Below are 6976 nucleotides of genomic sequence, written 5' to 3'. Positions count from 1 at the left end.
ATGCTGACTTGGACCGATCCTGTCACTGTTTTCCAAATGCGCTGCTATTTCATCTTTAATAATTGATTCCAACATTTTCCCCACTACTGATGTCAGGCTAACCGGTCTATAATTACCCGCTTTCTCTCTCCCTCCTTTCTTAAAAAGTGGTGTTACTTTAGCTACCCTCCAGTCCTTAGGAACTGATCTCGAGTGGATAGATTGCTGGAAAATGATCACCAATGCATCCACTATTTCTAGGGCCACTTCCTTAAGTACTCTGGGATGCAGACTATCAGACCTTGGGGATTTATCGGCCTTCAATCCCATCAATTTCCCGAACACAATTTCCTGACTAATAAGGATTTCCTTCAGTTCCTCCTTCTCACTTGACCCTCAGTCCCCTAGTATGTCCGGAAGGTTATTTGTGTCTTCCTTCGTGAAGACAGAACCAAAGTATTTGTTCAATTGGTCCGCCATTTCTTTGTTCCCCATTTTAAACTCACCTGATTCTGACTACAAGGGACCTACTTTTGTCTTCACTAATCTTTTTCTCTTCACATATCTATAGAAGCTTTTGCAGTCAGTTTTTATGTTCCCGGCAAGCTTCCTCTCATACTTCCTCTCATATTTTTCCCCTCCTAATCAAACTTTTTGTCCTCCTCTGCTGAATTCTAAATTTCTCCCAGTCCTCCGGTTGGCTGCTTTTTTTGGCCAATTTATATGCCTCTTCCTTGGATTTAACACTATCCTTAATTGTTAGTCACGGTTGAGCCACCTTCCCCGTTTTATTTTTACTCCAAACAGGGATGTACAATTGTTGAAGTTCATCCATGTGCTCTTTAAATGCTTGCCATTGCCTATCCACCGTCAACCCTTTAAGTATCATTCGGCAGTCTATTCTAGTCAATTCATGTCTCATACCATCGAAGTTACCTTTCCTGTGATGAGTGGCACAGCAGGATGAGGTTGAGTGTGGCTTTGCAGTAGCATTTTGTGATCTACTGAGATCATTGAAAGGTTTGCATCACTGTAGCCTGGTCCGCCTGATGACATCCCTGCTTGTGCCCTGCTGTGCAATGTGCGACCAGGCTGCTTTGGTTCCATGGGAGGTCTCTTCCCCCCATTGGAAGGGAAGAGAACCTCCCTGAGTGCTGTGATTCCTTCCATAAGCATATGGAGGAGATTCAATAATAAATCTCAAAGGGAAATTGGATAAACACTTAAAGCAGAAAAATTTGCAGGGTTATAGATTAAATAGCATAGAAATGCTACTAATTGGATAGCAAAACAAAAAAGGCCAGGGAGAGGGAGGAAAAACACGCCGTGTGTGAGGAAAGGAGGATATAAAAAATAATACACACACGCCCGGGAAAAGTGAGAGAGAGAGCCAGCGCCATGGCAGCCGTGCAGCAGCCCCAGCCCCAGGCCGAGGAGGCGGGACTAAACGGTTCCTGGGTGGAGCTACACATGAAAAACAGCGGGAATGGGAACAATAATGGCACTGGATGAAATGGAGGATTGGAAAACGTGCCATCATCCTCCTCCATCCACGATGGAGACATGGAAAAAATTATTTTGGATGCTCAGCATGAATCGAGTCAGAACAGTTCTCGGGGAAGCTCCCACTCTGACAGCCAATCTCGTCCACAGACACCTCAGATGGCTCAGGCAATCTTCTATGTAGAGCTGCATGACAGCAGAGACAACAGTTCTCAGTCTGAAGATGATGGTTTGGAGAGAGACCCAGAGGTGGAAATTATAATGAAGAGAAGTGCTGACTGGATTTCTGACTGGTCGAGTAGACCTGAAAACATTCCTCCAAAGGAGTTTCATTTCAAACATCCAAAGCGTTCAGTCACTCTCAGTATGAGAAAGACTGGAGCAATGAAGAAAGGTGGCGTATTTTCTGCTGAATTTCTGAAGATCTTCTTTCCCTCCCTGCTTCTATCCCATATTTTGGCTCTTGGCCTGGGGATCTACATTGGAAAAAGACTGACGACCTCATCATCCAGCACCTTCTGAGCCAGACTTGGATTTAAACATGACCTATGAAATTGCATTTGAATTAGAGGAAAAGAAACCCATCACAAGCACAAGACATCCCATCCCATTATATTTTCCCCTTTGAAGGATATGCTTGGCCAGCCTTAGCACTAACTGGGCTCATCTCTGTTGGCCTCAACTTTGACTTGTTAAGCAGGATGTGTAGCACGTGACAGCAGCCTAATCTGCTTTAGTTAATAGTTTGCTTAGGTGTGAAATAGATTCACCTCTCACCTCTGGAAAACACTCTCATTTGGGGAGCAGTCCCACTGCATCTTTTAGTGCTGCGATTTAGATTAGATTATAAAATTGCAAAATCTATGCAGTTAACACAAGGCACCAATGGGGATGGGCGAGGAAAGGATTGGCGCATGGCAGCGTTGAATCAGTAATGCAGTAGTGGGCGATTCAGTCTCCTGTTTTGAGATCTGCATTCTCTTAGGAAGCAGTTAAACACTTGAACTGATCAATTGACAGCAACACAAGCTGAAATATTGCATTGCTATTTGGAGCTAGTCCAGAATTTGATTGTAGCGATTGGCATTACATTTCTCTAAATCCTTTTTTTAAAAGTTATATTCTCCGACCTTAACCAAAAATCACAGCTTTCTTCCCATCCTCTGATGTCATATGCTCGGTGCTAGCTAGGAGGGCAGCCGTGCAGCTTGGCTCTGACTACACTTCTCGGGAGCAAAGTTCTTTGTCTTTGGTTGCTAATGCTTCACTGGAACAATTGCCGGAATTCTAAAGTTAGTGCCGAATGTTTTTTTTAAACTAATTTTTACTTTTGACAATTGATTGCAGCTCTTTTGCTCCTCAAGTCAGCAGGCATTCTAACCATCGTGTGTATTGCAACTGAACTCCATCCTGGTCTCACCAGACATTTCCCAGCAGGGGTCATCAGGGAGGTCACAAGCTGATTTCCTCCCTTCCCCGATCCCCTTGCTCATAACTGCTGAGGCCAGTTGCAGCTAAAAGTTGGTAACTCAGCCCAGACTGGTGATTGTTCCTGTACTGTATTTGCTTCATGGGTTCTTTGCTTAAGAATTCACAGCAACACATTGCTATCAAGAACTAGTTGGTTTATTTGCAAAAGATTTAACAATCACTCTACACATTACCAGTTCATCCACCAGGCTCACAACCACCTGCCTCATCATGGATCCCCTGAACCCAACTGTTGGGGTTTTATTGAGTCTTGCGGCTAAGCCGCTGCCAACTCAACAGCTCCATCAACCTGTGAGCCTACTCGCAGGTGCATATATTACAGTACCTGAAATGAAAAATCCTAATTCTGAGTATAGGAGCAGGGGGAGGTCATACTGCAGTTGTACAGGGCCTTGCTGAGACCTCACCTGGAGTATTGTTCAGTTTTGGTCTCCTAATCTGAGGAAGGACGTTCTTGCTATTGAGGGAGTGCAGCGAAGGTTCACCAGACTGATTCCCGGGATGGCAAGACTGACATATGAGGAGAGACTGGATCAACTGGGCCTTTATTCACTGGAGTTTAGAAGGATGAGAGGGGATCTCATAGAAACATATAAAATTCTGACGGGACTGGACAGGTTAGATACAGGAAGAATATTCCCGATGTTGGGGAAGTCCAGAACCAGGGGACACAGTCTAAGGATAAGGGGTAAGCCATTTAGGATTGAGATGAGGAGAAACTTCTTCACTCAGAGTTGTTAACCTATGGAATTCCCTGCCGCAGAGAGTTGTTGATGCCAGTTCATTGGATATATTCAAGAGGGTGTTAGATGTGGTCCTTATGGCTAAAGGGATCAAGGGGCAAGGAGAGAAAGCAGGAAAAGGGTACTGAGGTGAATGATCAGCCATGATCTTATTGAATGGTGGTGCAGGCTCGAAGGGCCGAATGGCCTACTCCTGCATCTATTTTCTATGTTTCTTTCGGAGAATTCTCACAAGCACGAAGGGTCAAATGGTCTCCCTCTGTGTTGTAGCATTCCATGATTTTATGATTCTAAATAAGTTGAATTTGAAGCTTCTCAAAAAAAAGGCTTTGATAAGTATCAGTTGTGTTTTGCTGTTGGCAGAAAATGTAATCTTCCGGAAAATGCAACACCAAAATTATAATAAAATGCATAATTCTTTTTTGTAATAGAGGACTGAGAATTTATTGAAGCAAAGAATATGGTTGCTTCAGGCTCTGAAGGCACAGATGTGTCAGCCCTTACTTCACAACTAAGGCATGTAAACTCAGCACAACAATCATCACAAAATAAACCAATTGGCTGGAGGCGAGATAAAGAGAGAACTTGAATATATACAGCGCCTTCTCACAATCTCAGGATGTTTTAAAGTGCTTTACAGCTTATGGATTACCTTTGAAGTACAGTCACAGTTTTATAAATAAACACAGCAGCTGTTTTACACACGCAAGGGGGCTGAAATTCACCATCTCCGAAGGGTTTGGGCGATCGATCGAAAAAATCGATTGGCCACCGCGATCTGGTGATTTTCTCTCCCCGAGCCATATTCAGCTCGGTGGGGGATTTGAGTGGTGCACACGGCCGCCGGAAACGGCGGGGTAAAGCGGTTATAAAGGTAAGTTTCCAGCATTGAGCTCAGCAACGTGCGGGCTGCTGAAAAGCGACCAGCACAGGGATTTTTATCTACAAAAGGTCGGACATCTTCAGGCAGGTAGCCGTGAGGTATTCGAGTCGGTGCTCGTACGCGACACCTCTGGAGTTTAGCCACGATTGGGCCCTTTGGTAGGGAAATAGTTTTATTAATGTTAGTGTTTTTATTTCAGATTCCATCATTCACAGTATTTAGCTTTTCATATAGTTTTATTAATTATTGGTGGTTTTATGTCAGATTCCATCATCCGCAGTATTTAGCTTTTCATATAGTTTTATTAACTATTAGTGTGCTTAGCTTATGTCATATTCCATCATCCACAGTATTTAGCTTTTCATATAGTTTTATTAATTGTTTTAGCTCCATTAAACCTGCTGAGTGCTGTTCAGAGGTTTGCACATACTTTTGTACAACTTTCAGGTTTGATTCTTTAGTGGAGGCCTGTGGACTGCAGAGACCTGCTTGGCAGCGTTCACCCTGAGGATGGGAGGAGTGTTGGGAGGGCGACACCTGGTACACCTGCTCAGAAGACATCGCCGTCAGCAACGTGCAGACAGATAGTGGGCAAGGGAGGCAGCAGCCATGATTCATACATTCTGCGCCAGACCAGTGTGCCTGTCATTTTGACCAGCTTGAATCAGGATTGCAGTTGGCTGCTTGGGGATAAGAGATATCCTCTGTCCACTTGGCTGCTCACTCCACTGCAAGAACCCCAGGAAAGCACCAGAGCATGCATACAATGACGCTCATTGTGCCACCAGGTACATCATCGAGCAGTGCATAGGTATCCTTAAGCAGAGGTTCTGGTGCCAGGACCGCTCTGGTGGCACCTTGCAGTACTCTCCTCAACAGGTCTCCATAATCGTCGTGGTGTGCTGCATGCTGCGCAACCTGGCCATCATGAGAGGACAGCCGCTGGAAGTCGAGCCAGGAGGAGGTTGAAGAGGAGAAGGAGAGGTGATGGTGATGCTGTTGATGGTGATGCTGTTGATGGTGATGCTGTTGATCATGATGGTGATGATGGTAATGATGGTGGTGGTGGTGGTGGTGTAAGGGGTGGTCCCGAGGGTCAGGTTCACCTGTGATCTACTTGAGCAGTTCGAATCGCTCCCACACCCTTGGGTTCTCGACTCTGGGTTTATTTGGGGGGGGTGATAAAGTGCAAAGGACAACTGGTTTGATGCAAAAGAACTTTGATTTTATTACAGACAAGAAAGTACAATGTCAAACTTACAATCACTCTAATAAAGAACAATACAACACACATTCAAAGGGGGTTACAGTAAAAATTACACCTCCCACCTCCCAATACCTAATCCTAGCTAGGTTAGACTCCAGGGCAGGCAGGGACTATGCTTACCAATCCTTTCTGGTCAGTTAGCGGCAGTTCGGGATGTCAGTGTTCGTTGAATTCTGTAGGTTCTGCTTGCCGTACCCTGAACGTTGGAGAAGACGTCTTACTGTGCAATCTCCAGTTGGATTGAGTCCGCTGTTACAGTAAGGCGTGTTTTGGATCTATGGGGTAAGTACCAGTTAGAAATAGGTTCAAAGTCTCTTTAGGTAATGTTTTCACCTGTTGGTAGTCAGGACTTAGATTGTAGAGTGGAAACTTTCGATTCTTCGGTTTCTTGTGGAGTTTCATTTCAAAATTGGTCGATCGTGGTGATTGTTCGGTGGTACTATGTTGGCTGTGGTTGGTTACTGCCGTGATGGTGATGTTCTTCCTTCCTTTTGGACTTCAGGACTTCGAGGCTGGAGAAGTTGGTTTTCAACTGTCGTGTTGGTTTCTCTTCCTTCTTGATGGCACAATCGCAGTATGGCACCTGGTGTAGTATGGCATACCCTTGGTTAAAACAGGGGGCCAGTTATACGGTTTGAGTTGTCCCAATCTTCGTGCCAAATCAGCTCAGAATTCTTTGTTTAAATTTGGCAGGCTTGACATTTCTTTGTAATATTTTGGCAGGCTTGTTAAAAGTTAATATGTCTTGGGTAGGTTGCTCTTCTAAATCTATTAACTGCACCATGGAAGTAATGTCACAAGACCATGTCCCTCCACAGGTAACATACATAGGGGGTGGGACATATTGTGTCACCACCAGTGCGCCCCACTACCAACATGGACACTTCTGGTGTCCGGTGAGTGACAGCAGTTGTTGCTTCAAACCTGAGGCATCAGTTCAAGTGGCCCAGGAACGGATTGTCCCCATTCCTGAACCCTCCACTGTCCACCTCACTGTGAAGGAAAACATTACAAACCTGCAGGATTATGTTGTGCATTTTGGCTATGCAATTCCCCCTCTACCCGAACATCTTATCACTCTGCAAAAAGCTGCAATTATCTCACAAAGAC

At 44.7% G+C, this 6976-nt stretch overlaps 1 pseudogene; it reads left to right on the top strand.

The window, feature by feature from the left end:
* Positions 1 to 1377: 1377 nt before the first annotated feature.
* LOC139231434 (BCL2/adenovirus E1B 19 kDa protein-interacting protein 3-like pseudogene) lies at positions 1378 to 2004 on the top strand (annotated as a pseudogene).
* Positions 2005 to 6976: the final 4972 nt, after the last annotated feature.

Source organism: Pristiophorus japonicus, chromosome 2, assembly GCF_044704955.1.
Source record: "Pristiophorus japonicus isolate sPriJap1 chromosome 2, sPriJap1.hap1, whole genome shotgun sequence".
Classification (NCBI taxonomy): domain Eukaryota; kingdom Metazoa; phylum Chordata; class Chondrichthyes; family Pristiophoridae; genus Pristiophorus; species Pristiophorus japonicus.
This window is presented reverse-complemented; position numbering and strand designations above follow the sequence as displayed.